The sequence below is a fragment of the Heteronotia binoei genome, chromosome 5 (genome assembly GCF_032191835.1).
Source record: "Heteronotia binoei isolate CCM8104 ecotype False Entrance Well chromosome 5, APGP_CSIRO_Hbin_v1, whole genome shotgun sequence".
NCBI lineage: Eukaryota > Metazoa > Chordata > Lepidosauria > Squamata > Gekkonidae > Heteronotia > Heteronotia binoei.
Window position 1 is genome coordinate 59,611,987 of NC_083227.1, and position 16,435 is coordinate 59,628,421.

General features: G+C 40.4%; 1 protein-coding gene across 8 annotated transcripts in view; it reads right to left on the reverse strand.

The window, feature by feature from the left end:
• FOXP1 (forkhead box P1) overlaps positions 1-16,435 on the reverse strand; it is a 743,550-nt gene that overhangs the window by 726,721 nt on the left and 394 nt on the right. The gene's annotated exons all lie outside the window — the stretch shown is intronic.

A 16,435-nucleotide genomic window follows, 5' to 3' on the forward strand; every position in this document is an offset into this window, starting at 1 on the left:
ATATCCAAAAACAATGTTCTCGATTAGAGCAGCGTCATGCAGCAGAAACCAAGGCGACAAAGCAGAGCAGCTAATCAGGATCATGTAGCCAAGAGTTCAGTCCAAAAGTTGAACACAAGGGAAGCCAGATGAGAGCCGTACGAGCAAGATACAAACAGGTCCAAGAAGCATCGTTGAGCCGATCCAGGTGTCAAGCCCAGGAATCATAGAATCATAGAGTTGGAAGGGACCTCTAGGGTCATCTAGTCCAACCCCCTGCACAATGCAGGAAACACACAAATACCTACCCCAAATTCACAAGATCTTCATTGCTGTCAGATGGCCATCTAGCCTCTGTTTGAAAACCTCCAAGGAAAGAGAACCCACCACCTCCCAAGGAAGCCTGTTCCACTGAGGAATCACTCTAACGGTCAGGAAGTTCTTCCTAATGTTGAGCTAGAAACTCTTTTGATTTAATTTCAACCCATTGGTTCTGGTCCTACCTTCCAGGGCCACAGAAAACAATTCCACACCATCCTCTATATGACAGCCCTTCAAGTACTTGAAGATGGTGATCGTATCACCTCTCAGCCGCCTCCTCTCTAAGCTAAACATCCCCAGCTCCTTTAACCTTTCCTCATAGGACTTGGTCTCCAGACCCCTCACCATCGTCGTCGCTCTCCTCTGGACCTGTTCTAGCTTGTCTATATACTTCTTAAAATGTGGTGCCCAAAACCACCTGAGGTCTTACCAGAGTAGAGTAAAGCGATACCATCATATCACGTGATCTGGATCCCAGGAGTTCAGGAGTTGCAGGGGAAAGCAGAATTGAGTGATCTAGTCACGGCATCTCCAGTATGGTGACAAGTTGTTCCCACACCTAAGCCATCTGGGGCCCCTTCTTTTACAGGGAGCTCACAGCTGGGTCTTGTTGAGCTTGCAAGAGAGCCATCCATTTGGCTCATTAGACCCAGGTGTTCCTCCTGATTTGGTAATCTCTCCAGACAGGGAGAACACTCCAGACAGTGTTCCGCCTCCTCTCGAGGAGTTCCTAGCATGCTTGCTGAGAAAAAAACAAACGGGGGGGGGGCATGGTAGCTTTTCTAAAGAGCATGTACACAGGGGCAGCATTTCCCTAGAAAAGACAACCCCCAAAGGATTGTGCATACATGTCTTTTTCAGAGTTCTCTTCCAGAGTCCTGTGCTTTCTCAGATGGCGAAGAAGACCCAATTCCAAGAAACCGTGAGTGTAGCAACTACAATGAAGTCGATAGTATTGCTGCCCATCAATCAGAGAGAGACATGCTGATGATGCCCTCATGTGAGAGCCATGTATGGAAGTATACAGTGTTTGACTAAACAAACAACACAACAAAGGGAGAAGAATAGGAAACACAGCACCCTGCAAAGCAGTGAAAACTCAGCTACCAGATTCCTGGGCAGTCTGCAGATGGGGATTTGAATCTCCTCCTAGAAACCGTTGACAGGCAGACACAGAGGAAAGGAAGCATGACCATGCCATTCAGATGCCTCCACTTGGCAGAGGTAAAATAAAAAAGGAATAGAAGCGGTACTTACGCCTCACATATCACTTCTATAATCACTGGTTGGTGCACAAGAAAAAGATACATTATGAATAGTTTGGAATCCTTCACTGGCTCTGATGCATAGCAATATATTAAAGCAGGGAAGACTGCAGAGAAAGGCTTAGCTCGCATGAGGTTCCATGTTCAAGCCCTGTATGGGATTAGGTACCAAACAGTTCTGGAAGGAGATTATATTTTCTTCCAGTCTCCATAACCACTTTGGAGGGTTCCACTTTGGGGGTGAAAATTTAGTAATTGGGCCAATACTTATGCTTTGTGTATGGGGAATTGCATTAAAATGTTGTCTAGAGGTTGTTTAGGCTGCTCCATGGGGTTGATACTCAAGATACTCAACCTTTGCTATTGATATTGATATGATGCCCTATTGTCTTGGACAAATTTTCAAGTTTGAACAGTTTTGATTAAAAATGAACTTTGCAGTCTCCACTGACATACACCCCCCCACACAAAAAGTGCATTCACACAAGGTAAGCATGACTCTTTCAATCATATCTTAGATCTTCTAATTTTTTTGCTACTGGTGAACAACTGTGAAACTATAGTTGTAGCTGCACATGGCTGGATGCAACAGACATCAAATAACCCATTCAACATGTATATTACTACTACATCCATTAAGAAACCTGACCTCTTGTTTCTTAAGTCTGGGGTTTTATATGGACAATTTAGCATACAGACGCATGAGCAGAAGACTCATGCATGTACTAAGCTACAAAAAGTGTGTCCATACCGCCAATGCAAACCAGGAGGCACAGAAAACAAATCTCCACCATGTGGTGTGCAATGTTGCTGTTGCCATGGTAAATATTCATGTTTCAAGAGAAGTGTTAAATCTTGTATCAGGAGTCAAAGTGGCTGCCAAGACACATTTTCACAAGTAAGGGAATTTTTGTCTTTTCAGAATGGAACCATTTTTCAGTTGACACTGACTTTTCCCTAAAATAAATTCCTGAGTAACTAAGCCAATCACACTTGAGTGAGTCCAAAAAAATGAATTACTCTATTCCACTAAAGTATTGTCAACAGTTTTTGTGTGTTCATGCAAATGCTTTAAGAATTATTTAGAAAACCTGATACTCTGATGCTAATAAATATTTAAATAGATAGCTCAAAAAAGATTTTAATTGCGGCAATGAAAAGTCATTCAGATTATTTTCTAACTTTTCAAAATGAGAGGAAGGCTAGAAGATCTTTCAAAAGTTTCCTGGCCATGTTCCTTCTAAAAATGAAAGAATCAATCTCTACTACAAAAGGAGAACCTCGGATCAACCAACCTTCATGCAGAATTTCTATACAGTTCGATCCACAACTGAAGGACATTTATTGTATGTATTCTGCTGACAAAGACTGACACATAAGAACATAAGAGAAGCCATGTTGAGTCAGGCCAATGGCCCATCCAGTCCAACATTCTGTCACACAGTGGCCAAAAAAAACCAGGTGCTATCAGAAGGTCCATCAGTGGGACCAGAACACAAGGAGCCCTCACCCTGTTGTCCCCACCACAAGTACCAATTACCAAGACACATTACTCCAAAAGACTCACACACCCTTTGAGTACAAGTATTAAGTCTTTAAAGATCTGAGATTTTCTTTTAAGAATGAAGAAAATAATATGAAATTTTAAGACAATGTTTTTCCTTCAGGTCAATGACATCTGCTAGCATGCAGGTTGCCAACATTTTTAAGCCTGCAGGCACCTCTGGAATTTTGAGACAGGGTTGTAAGCACAACAGCAAAATGACTCCACAGGCACTGTGCTAGAGATCCCTGCACTAATAAGTCTTGCTCTGTTCTAGGATGAAAAGAATGCACTGCCAGCAGTATATTCTAACCAAGACCAGTAAAGTGAATTTCATTAAAACAGATGGGCTACATTTGTTCAAGGACCAGAATTTAAAAAAAAAAAGTTTCTTGGACTGCAAAACTAATATACTTACTTGAAAATACTTTCACCACAATCAATGCAATCTATCCAAGCAACAGTACAAAGTTTGGGTCCAGTGGCACCTTTAAAATCAACAAGAGTTTTATTTAAGGTACTTTCATGTGCATGCACACTTCTTTAGATACCTGCATGCACACAAAAGCTTGTATCTTGAATAAAATGCTGTTGGTCTTAAAGATGCCACTAGACTCAAACTTTGTACAGTTGCTCCAGACCAACACAGCTATCCACCTGAATTCAAGCTACTGTGTTATGGAAAGTGGGTTGTTTAACTAACATTCTATATCTGAAATGAAACAGAAAAATGCTGGCAACATTTCTCTTCTTCCTGAAATGGAAAGAGTCCTCTCAACATCACATTATAGTAACATTAAGCATCCCTTTTTGATCTTGTAGTTCATTCTGTTACAGAAGGGGCAAAGACTCTTCTCAGTCCTTAAATAAAAACATTTTCATTTGACTATTATTTCAAAGCAAAATAACACTGTCACACACAAGTCTGAATCCCCAACTTTCTGTTTATGATTGAATATTGACCAACCCAATTCCACGCACTTTCTAGTAAGTTAAACACTTTCAGCTACTTTTCTGACTTCTTGTGGTTGTCAGAAATTTCCTGATTGGAAACTTACTTTAATATTGCTCCATCTGCAAAACAGAGTCAAGGACTTCTCTGATCTCTAGTACTGAAAATTTCTTTTTCACTAACTAGCAACTGACAACAATTTAATTTATAATCAGTGCCACCAAGGCGGGGGGGGGGGGAATACAAAATTCCATGTTGGTGTTTAGATTTGGCCTGGGTACTGTTAGGTGGAGACCCAGAGAAAATCTTTGTCTGAGGGCTTGTGGTAGCTTTCAGCTGCTCTCAGCAGCCATCTTTGTACTCCTTTGACTTGTTCTATCCAGTTCACTCTTTCCTCACTGAAGCTACCTGTTGTTTAAAAGGCCTGAATATCAACTTATCAAAAGACTTGACATCAAAAGACCTGAATATCAAAAGACTCATATTCATTCATTCAGTGTATAGGCTTTGTTTTATCTTTTGTGTCTGAGTACCCCAGTTTGTGCTACAGGGGAAAGCCACACATGAATTTCAGGACTGTGTTTGTGTTTCATTGGAATCTATGACTGAAATGAGTCAATTTTACTTTTTTTTGCCATCACATCTGACTTATGGCAACCCCATAGGGTTTTCAAGGCCAGAGACATTCAGAGGTGGGTTGCAATTTCCTGCCTCTATACAGCAACCCCAGTATTCCTTGGCAGTCTCCCATCAAAATACTAACCAGGGCTGACTCTGCTTAGCTTCTGATCTGACAAGATTTGGCTAGCCAGGGTATCAGGGCAATTTACCTAGCTCAAACAGAATAAATTTCCAAGGTTACCCAGAGGAATCTTCAGAGTGGTTTGCTACAAACAAGCATTATAAACATAATGCATCTGCAATACAATCCTAACATAGCATTTGTTTTAATCAGTGGTGCTGAAATAATGACAAAACAAAAATGTTAGAACAATCTCTGCAGTTTTTAGTGGAGTACTGTCAATCCACAACTGAGTCCATGCCTGCAAACTGTAGTGTGACACACTGCTCAGAATAAGTTGGCTTACTTACAGTTTGTAGGAAATTTGTTGCTCAGATCAAATACCTGCCCAGTGTAGCCAGGAATAAAAAGTTGAAATCTAGAAACTCCTATCTTTCTATCCACTTTTCACATTATACATCAGATTATTTCAAATGTATTATTCATTTTATTATTATAGTCTTAGCCACAACATAATGTAAGTTCTTTTATTACTAAAAGGAAGAAAACAATACTGACAATTAAAAACAGTTATTCCACAAGTACAATAATTCTTTTTCTTTTTTTTAAAAAAAGAAAAGAATACATATCTCCATTAGCATCATAATAACTACCACAGATTGACATGATATGATTGTGTATAATGGCTTCCATGGAACCATTATGGTCGATCAGCAAATAATATACTTTTGCAGTTGTCTAACTACATATTTACACATGTCAGCTCTCATACACTTCAGTGACAGAATTTAATAGAAACACAATAAAAAGACATAAGAACAAACAACTGTGAAACATTGTGCTAAGATAAAAAAAATTCAGGTTTACCTAACAAAAAGAATTATGGAAATTATTTAAGGCCAAATATTGTTAAAAGAAAACATATTTAAGTCAATGCATATTGCCTTGTATTAGTACAAATTCAAAAAAAATTAAGCAACAAGAAAGAGCAAATAACTGTGACATTCTAAAAAAATCTAGGAGTTGCTTCTGAAAAGGGCACAATCTGAAATCAGGCTAGATTTATGCTTTCAGGGCAGGTACAACCAACCATGAAATTCCAAAGATTCCTATCACAATCCATGGGCAAGGCCTACCTGCTTTCAGCATCCCCACATTTGCGCCGACTTTCTCCAGGCCTTTACAAAGGCCCCCTATTACTAGCATCCATAGATCATGAACATGTTGCTTCTACAGAATGACTGGCTTTCTGGATGGATATAAAAATGTTAACTATGTGTAAAAAATTATCATACATCAGGCTCTGAACAATGTTCCTAGAAAGTGAATAAAAAAATCTTAAAACTAAGGCCATGTTCTGAAAGGTGGGATATTTCTGTCAATATGGGGGATCTGAGGTTTTCAGAATAATCTAAAAACAAGGTGGGGTCAGGATTATAAAATACCAGTTTCATGTCTCAGCTGTCCCCTCCTCATAAGCACAGCGAAATGAGCCATCTCAACTATTTGAAGACCATTTAAACCAGGGGTGTTGAACTCATTTGATATGAGGGCTGGATCTGATACAAATGAGACCTTTCTGGGCCATGTGTGTCACAAAATGTAATGCCAGGTAACAGAGATATAAACTTTATGAAGGACACAAACACAAATATTTTTTTACAAACTTAAAATAAAATATGCTTAAAACATTAGCACTTGTTGGTCTTAAACGTGCTTTCTTTGTATCTCTCCTGTGCAATCCAGGCTCTCATTTGCACAGCAGAGCTACTAAACCAAGTCTCTCTTTCTTCTATTGGTTGAGGCTCCTCTCCCTCCTGGTCCCCTGGGAAAAGAAGGAAAGAGCCAGAGCTTCCTTTGAAGCAAGCTATCCCTCCCCACCTTCCTGAAGGGAGGAGCCTCAGACAATAGAAAAAAAAGAGGCTTTGCTCCGAAACTCCTGTGTGACTGAGCACGCTTGGCAAAGCAAGCTGTGATGCAGAAGGAAGTAAGAGAGAGGGAGAAGAAAGCAGACCACAGCCAGTTGCTCAGAGGGCTGATAGGAGCTCTCTGGGGGCTTGATTTGGCCCCCGGGTCACATGTTTGACACCTCTGATTTAAACTGTTGTCTGCAAAGATCATTCAACAAAACAATAACAAAGGAAACTTTTCTGGCAAGTGATCAACAGCTAACTCTTTGTTCAAATGCTGACATTCTATCTATCTCTTTAAACTTTGTAAGAACAAAGAATTAATGATGGGTAACAGGGGCAGACTAAGCACTGCCCCCAAAGGACAACACTGTTCCCATGTGGCAGCCTATTGGCTGCTTTATCCCTTTCATCTAGGCCAGGGGTGGCCAAACTGTGGCTCGGGAGTCACATGTGGCTCTTTCACACATATTGTGTGGCTCTTGAAGCCCCTACTGCTCCATCAACTGGCTTGGAGAAGGCATTTGCCTCTTTAAATCATTTCTCCAAGCCAAGCCAGCCTTTAGCTTGGAGAATGCATTTAAAGTTGCTTTCTTTCCACCTCTCTCTCTCCCTCCTCCCCCATTATCTGCCTTCTTTACAGCTCTTAAACATCTGACATTCATGTCTTGCGGCTCTCAAACATCTGATGTTTATTCTATGTGGCTCTTACATTAAGCTAGTTTGGCCACACCTGATCTAGGCCATGTTCTGTAATAACCTGGGCTTGTGTTTTCAATAGCTGTCCCAGTGCCTGTGGAATAGCCTCCAAATAAGAGATTGGGTCGGAGTGGGATGGGGTCCTACTTTTCTGGCTTTCCAAAGAGGCTATAAATCAGAACTATCCCAATCAGAAGTGGCTGAAAATAGTCTAACTCAAACAGGACACAGTATCTTATTCCAAGACACTGTAATACTGAACAACACATCCAATTACCATGTTAGATTACACAGAGAAGCCATTGAAATCCAGAAACATAAATACAATTTCAACAGGAAAGAAGGAAGTTGAAAAATGAATAGGGCATGGCTTCCAGTCCTGAAAAACACTTTGAGGGGAAGGGGATTTGAACTGGCTCTCCCCTCACCATTTCCACACTCAGTTTGCTCTCCCATAAGCAGGGGGGGAAAATAAAGAGCACAATCCCCAGCACCATATCGGCGTTCCAGCCACTGAAATTCAGTATAATGTTTACTTTGGTCTTCAGTTGCACTAAAAATGGTTGTGAGCACTGTTTGTCCTTCACCCTTACCTAATACTCAGTCTCACATTAGAACTGAACACACACTGGCCAGAAGGAACTCATAAAAATGAATACAGATAAATATGATTTCATAAATATTTTGAAAGGTAATAAAAAAGCATCTACTTCTTGTTCTGCCAACGCTTTATGTGCAAAACTGTTTCCAACTGAGGAATCAAAGAGTGCTCTAGTGTCAACATATTTGACTAACATGGAAAGAAAACCTGTCAGACTGGAACATATAAAGATAGATACGTTACAATCAAAATAAGTGCTGCCCTGTTAATAGGTTATAGGGCTAGCATTACTTGAGATACACAAAGGTCTTTTCTGATAGAAGTTACAGCTATTCTCAGCTCTTGGTTTTGTGGAGGAAACTGAGAATTAGTGCATGAATTTACCAAGGAAACATTCCTGTGATTGTAGTATCTGGAAAAAGTGCTACCGCGCAGCAATAATATTTGATGCTCACTGCAATCACAGTGAGTTAAGTATTAAGACTTATACTCTTCCATGTCCTTATAGGAAGTTGCATGGCCAAGGATAGCTTAGGGTTGCTCATGTACATAAGGAAAGTTCTGTTTAAAGTAGCTATCAAAGCATTAGATTCTGGTTTTATGGCTATTATCATACCTGTTCTTTCCAGAAAAAGGAGAAAACCAAGAGGACAGAAGCAGGACTTCAGGATTATGGCCTGCATAATCATTTGAAGGTTAAACTATTTGGGAACATTTTCCATTGGACAGCAAGCAGGTTTCAGGGGGATACGTGTTATGTGAATTCCAACAAGCGTGGTTTTAACAATCCTGTTTCCATACTCTCCTCCACCTACCAGAAGAGACAATTCACAATATGCCATCTGCATGCCATTCATGGAGGTTTCTCTTTTTCAACTGAAAGATGGTACAAAAAGAGGGAAAGAAGTAGTACAGCAGGAATATATGTTTTTGATAGTATGCAGGGTCTCTGGGCTCTCCTTCCACTCCATTACAGATATATTAATACACAAAGTAAACAAGTCCAATAGAGATTAAAAAGAAACATACAAATAAATAGATTTGATTTTCCACAAATCACTGCTGACCTTGCAAAGGCTGGAGAATAATCAGTAACATATGGTTTTCTGATGTATGTATGCGTCTGTTTGTGTGTTTTATATTTATCAGTTATAGACGTGTGGCAGTATCATCCTGTTATCTAGAGAAAACACATGTTTCTTTAAAACTATCATGCTTTTTCAAAATGTTTTACTTTTCATCATCTGAGGTTCAACAATTTTAGCTCGCTGCACAAAGCAGAAATACACTTCAAAAATATTCATTTTGCTATGGTTGCCAGGTCTTACCTGGCTGCCAGTGAGGGACAGATATATTTGCTGGATGTTTCCCCAATCAAAGTATGGTTCCCACTCCCCTGTCCCCGGGATTTTGGGGCCACCAATTTTGGGGCCTCCAACCCACCGGCATGAAAACGGCTGATGAGGGGAGCCCTGCCACCAAAAAGGTCCCTCATTGCCCAACATGTCCTGCACAATGACATCACCCAAAAGTGACATCATCATGCTGGACATGTTGCACAGCGGCACTCTAGCATTTGGGTGAAAACTCTGTGGTGCCATAGAGTTTTTACTCAAATGCTAGAGCATCCCTCATGTGATGTGCCCAGCACAATGTCATCACTTACAGGTGACATCTTTGCACGAGGTACATCAGGCGCCAGTGGAGCTCTTTGGGGGCAGGGCTCTCTCCACTGGCCAGCTCTGTGCTGGCAGTTTGGGGGCCTCAAAACCATGGGAAACCCCACCCCCAGCAGGAGGTTGGGATCCCTACATTTTGCCTTACCCTGGATAGCTCAGGCAAGCCCAATCTCATCAGATCTCAGAAGCTAAGCAGGGCTGACCCTGGCAAGTACTTGGATGGGAGACCTCCAAGGAATATCAGGGTCAGGATGTGGAGGCAGGCAATATTAAGCCACCTTTCTGAACATTCAAGCCCCACAAGGGGTTGCCAAAAGTCAGTCACGAGTTCCAGGCACACACACACACACAAATAAAAAAAAAGTCACCATAAATTCATTTTCTCTTATCACATACCAAATATAATTAGAAAGCACTGAAGATATACTAATGGTAACAAATCTTTATACTTCATAGCTTCTACATGCATAAGAAAACTAACACCCAATGTACAACACAGAGAGGTTCCCTCTTAATTCCAAAACCATTTCTTCCTTACATAAACCTATCACACACTATTTGATGCTATGGGATAATCTGTGGTGGCTACTTTGAGAATGGGGTATAGGCAAAACTGCCCCTCACACACCTACGTGGTTTCTTTTTAAACATTTATCAATCAGTCCAGTCCAAATAACACACAAGAATGGTCTTAGATTCAGGTGGTAATAACTAACCAATCATTTGATTAAACAAATAAGTTTAGTTAATATATGAATGAGAGTACATGTCCAAAATTCATGAATAAAGATGTGTATGAGCAGAGTGACTAAATCTTGCTGTATTGTTTTTGCATATTTCTAGGCATCACTATCACTTTATATCTCAGCATTGCACCAGATTATGATGGTGATTATCAATAAAAATAAATAGCTCCATTCTACAGCTTGCTACAGCATTAGCTGAACCTTGGCATCTGCAAAATGTACTAGAAAATACTTTCTTTTCCAGTTCTATACTCAGACTTTATTATAAATGGGTTGGGCAACATAAAGCCTACAAAGACCATAGCTGTGCCACCAAACTTCTCTCTTGAAAAGTGTATCACCATACAAAAGCAGCACAGAGTCATAAAGGCTGGTGAATCTCCTTCTTGAATGAATATGACCTGTAATACTTACTTCGCCTACCCTTGTTATAGTACTATTCCATTAGGAACATTAAAGAACAAATGGAAAATAATTGGTTACTTTGGGAGATGAACGAGGGAGACAGGGAAAATGGAGAAAGAACAACAATTAATGAGAACAGTTCTTCCCCATAATTTATGAAGTCAGCTGTTCTGTTTCATGAATACAGCTATTGAAAAAATATTTATAAACATATTTCGTTCCAAGATACCAAGTGGATAAAATGCCATAAGAATACAAAGAACCTCCTTTATTTGATGATGTGTTATAATTTTAGGGCTCTCAACTCCTTAAGGACGTAGGCACGGTGGATATAATTCTCACAATTAATATATGTACGTAGTTATGCAGTTCATATTGCCCAATGAATTCAGATCCACCTACAGTGAGCAAACATATCTATATAATCTGTCACCTTCAGCAGAATTCATTAAAATAATGTTATATCCCCCTTGCTAAATGTAATTCTTTTAATTGAAATTTAATCTTACTGCATTATTTGGTAGATTTTTAATTGACATTTGTGGTAATTAATTGGTAAGTATTACAGCTTTGTCTGATGAATTTAAAACAAAATTTGACACAGAGATTGGCTAGCCACTGCTGGGAACTGCCTGCTGGGAACATTTCATCATTCTTTCAGCCCATCCTGCTGATCATAAGTTGGGGGGAATGATGGACTCTTTCTTACAGTCAAGAATTACATTACTAATATATTCCATTACCACCACGCAAATGTCATGTTAATTTCTGATCATCATCAAGTCAGACAATGGTTTCCACACTGGAAAGTAGCCAATTAGTTATGTGGAAAAATATTCAGTCAATTATGTTACTTGAATTAGGTTAAGGACTCAAGAGAAAGCAAAATAAACCCTTTGAAACTACTTCAGAGATAAAATGTAAGTTGACACTGTCTTCATGTGCTATACAGGACTTTATACAATATGATAGGCAGCTGCCAACATTCATAACTGTTTATGAAATCTAGCTGTTCTTATTATGGCAGCTAAGATCAGTATTTTTTCCCCCACCAATATTTGGTTCATTGTGTTAGGAGGGAAACCAAAATAGATAGGATCAAGCACACCAGGCTTATAAAACACATTAGGCTGTATATATTAAATTGTTAAAATTACATCCCCTCCTCCTCCTGCAAGAAAGTTTCATGAAGGAGGGGGGGGAGAACAAAGTTTATTTCGATTGCTGTTGGTATTGCAGTACAAAGTAGCAGATCACTGACTGCTGTCCTATACTGGCATAGAAGTGAACTTAGTAAGCACTTAAAACTAAGTATCTATATCCTGTTTTTGACATTGTGGACATCTTTTTTAGAGAATTCCCTGTTTGTAGATACATGAATGACATGTAAAAAAAAATCACTTTTTTTTAAAAAAAACCAACCCAATAATTTCTCTTATTTGCCAAAGGTTACTGGGAATCAGAAGAAAAGAGTGGGAGACTGCAATAAGACAAAATCTAGGGATTTATCTGCCATCAGGAGGCTCTGATGTGATATCCTAGGTCCTTGAAATTCCGAACTGGAAGAGATCTGATTTCATTTTGTTTAAATATCTTCCCTTCCACGCCTGCCAATGGCTAAGCTGCTGCTATGTCACAGAATGTTCAGAACCATTTAAACTTCTCAAAAGTAAGCTGCTAGCTAGCCTACCAACAGAAAAGTTTGTGGCAAGAATCACACAGAGGTTAAAGAAGGTCTGATTACAGGTCTGGCGTGCCTAGGGAGAATTTATCATAGGATGGAATCAATGGTTCTCAGATAGACTATGCACAACAGTATCTGTGAGGACGATTTTAAATTCTGACAGGTTCAATTTCATATTTGGACTGATTTTTAAAAAAGAGCTACGGAATATCTTCAAGGGAGTTTAAAGTAGAATCACAATATGGAATTTTCAGTGAGACAACGAAGTATGTGGGAGGAATGCACGCCAGACCTGTAATCAGACCTTCTTCAACCTCTGTGTGATTCTTGCCACAAACTTTTCTGTCTCTCTTTATTCTGTCAAGCCTTTAAAGAGTCATATTTTTTTTAAATTGGTGATGTAATTAAATTTCAAATTCTTTCATTAAAATTTGTCTCACTTTGCTTTTGGATTCTAATGGATGACGTTTGTGCAAGTTTTTATACAGAAGCATCATTCAGTAGATTCAGTACACTAGACCTTCACAGAGGTTTTTTCCCCCTCCCTGGTTACAGGTGATGGTGAAAAGTGCTCTCACAGACTGTTTCCACACAGTCACCTACCATTGCATAGGTCAGCAGCATACTCCAGTGTTAGGAAACAGTTCCACACATGCAGATCCGGACTAAGAGTTTGGCCTGGCTTTTTTTACTCTCACGTGGGTTTCTGGACTCCTGGTTTTCCCAGTGTTCCATTCTTTGCTGCAGCTTTAAATTCGCAGTTATAGATGTGGAATCCATCTATTCAGTGAAAAATTGCCTGCCCCTCGCCAGCTTTCTACACCCACTATCCCTGCTACTCATGATGTGTGCAATTTGATGTAGGGAGAGCTTCCAAAACGACTGCACAGAATGGCGCCTCGCAACTTTTTTTAAAAAAGTGCAAACTGTGATACAATGCAATTCCATGTCATGTATGTTCCTCTCCATACAGCATGATTACAGTTTATAATTTTCCTGTTCTTTAAGCAATCCCATGTTGTTCTGGGTCTCTGAGCCTGAGTTTTCCTTCCAATTTTTTCAAAAAATATGTTCCCGTATCCTGAATACCCCTGCCTTGAATTTAAGCCCCACCTTGCTGCAGGGGGTGGCATTGGGGGTTTTGCCGGCCAACCCAACGCCTACGCCCCCCCCAGCAGCATCCTCCACATGTGCGTCACGAGCGTGTGAGGCAGGGGGGGCAAAGCTGGGTGGGGGCAATGAGGTGACCGGCAGGACCAGGACCATAACGATGCTGCTGCTGCTTTGCCCGCCTCAGACGGAACTCGCCTCAGAGCTGGTGGCCGCTGCCTGATGCTCTGTCTACTTCAGAAGTGAGCCTGATGGAGGGAGGGACTCCCGCTGTGCCTTCCCCCTGCCTGCATGGCTTATCTTCCCTCCCTTCCTTCCCCCCCATCTGAGCCAGAGGTGCCAGTGAGACGGAGGAAACAGCAGCAGCCAAAGACGGTGCAGTGGCCCTGCCTCAGGAAGCAGCAGCGAGAAGAGGAGCCCCACCGGCCACCCTCTCCTTGTAGCTCTCCTCCCACAGCCAGCAGTGGCAGAGCAGCTCGGGCTCCTCAAGGCTGGTGGGAAAGCCAGGAGGGTCAAAGGGGCCACGGGGCTTCTGTACCTCACTCCGAGGCTGCCTGCAAGAGGCCATGCCTTGTTGGTAAACATGAATTGTTTCAATCTTCATATACCTTAATCTGACGGCCTCTGTGTTTTTTGCTATGTTTGATTTCCTTCTCAAAACTATCCAAAACTAATTCAAGCAATGGTGGCAAAATACAATTGGCCAATCCGTTTGCAGGCTGAGATCACAATGCCTATTGGTTGCTCTATATCGTAACCATGCATGAGAGAAAAAAAAAAGGAAGGAGGTGGAGTCAGACAACGGGAGAAGGGGAGAATGAATTAGAAGAATCAGACAATGCAGGAAACATTTGCGCAGACTGCACACTGAAGGAAAGGCAGTGGTACGGAAATAAAAAATTTGACTCAGGGCAAACCAACCCACAGCAGACGAGACGCAAGCACATGGTGCAGAAACCCCCACAGAGTTTTCAAAGCAAGAGATAAACAGAGGAGGTTCGCCTTCCTCAGCACAGGTACCCTTGGTAGTCTTCCATACAATTACTAACCAGGGCTGACGTTGTTTAACTTCTGAGATCTGATGAGACTGGGCTAGCCTGGGCCATCCAGGTCACTGCTACAGATATTCCCAAAGTATTACCACAATACCCTGTACATACACACCTAGAAAACAGTTTCCTGTGCTATCGGTTTGATATCTACACTGTAAATGAAACAAAGGAAACAGCGATTAAAAGTACAATTTTGTAATGCGGATTCAAAGCTAGATACAAACCACTGTGGACTATATACAGCTTGTTCACTACAGTGTAGGATGGAAAGGTGTTCAACCACCCTTGGGAATAAAGCCACAATCGCTTTAAAATATGTGTTAATTTCACAGGCTTTAAAAATCTTTGAATGAAAGCAGTTTTGTAACAGGTAGAGAGTTATAAACTGCATACCAGTAATGCAAAGTTATTCTATGGGAAAAGAACAAAAAACTCTTTCATCCTGTCATGCAGATGCACTCTGCACTGCCTTGGCCTCTTCAGACATGAAACACAATGAAATTCTGGAATTCCTTATTGTTTTGAATATAAAGGGAAGGTATTCTAGAGGCATGGCCATGTTAGTCTATTACATAAAAACAAACACAAGTCTTTTGGCATATTAAATACCAACAACTGTGGTACCAAAATGAACTTCAATGGATTGAGAAAAAGTTGAATAGTTGTTATCTTTGATGTGTCACAAAACACATCAGAGTTCAGAGCAAATGTATAGAAATGCACAGAGACAGATTCAACAAGAAAACCATCTTCCCTGTGCCTATAAACACTATGTATGTATATGTGGAACAAAAGAAAGTTTTCCTTTGTTAGCTGGGATCCAGAAACATTCTTGCACAACAGTGAGCTGTGCACCTGTTGCTGTTTGGAAAGGACTTCTTTTACCCCCTGAACAGACAACCAATGCAACCATTTTTGAGTCCAGAAGGAAAGTCATGCAAATAGAAAGCTTCCATTCTTATATTCCCCATGTCCAAACCAGGGTATATATATATTGGACTACTGATGTTTCTTGCACAGCTTAGTATCACCAGGGAAGTAAAAAATTCTCAATTTTCACCATGGTGGTCAAGAAGTGACCTGCCCAAAGAAGGTCTAAATTGGGGGTTTTTTTCTGGTCAAAATGGCTCAAATAAGGTGTGAGAGGTTTAAAATAAATAATCCCTGGGAAATAATTTTTAAAAAGTAATAATAACAACAATAATAATAATTCAAGCATTGTTTTCACAGTATTACTGGGAAACCCAATTCTCAAGCAAGTATTTTTTTCTTTGTTGATTCTATATGCTGCAAAATATTTAAAATCTTTATTTATGGAATTACATTTAATTACAATTTTTTTAAAAAAAAACTTTACTAAATTCAAAAAAGATATTGGGAACCAACTGCATGGTTGGATCCTGTGATCTCTCTGTGGAAATCACAGATGATCACGAATCTTTCCATTAGATCCTCCCACAATACTCCCCACACACACACACACACACACACCATATGAAGTTGCCTTAATCAGAACATTAGTTCACTAAGGTAAGTATTGTCTACAGACTGGCAGTAGTTCTCCAGGGTCTCTCACATCACCTCCTGCTTGATCCTTTTAACTGAAGATGCCAGAAAATGAACCTGGGACCTTCTGCATGCAAAGCAGATGCTATACAACTGAGACATTAAGTCGTTCTTGACACCAGGATAGTTTATTCCTGAGGTCCTGGCACTCATATGGTTTAAAGGCCATGCAAATTGATAG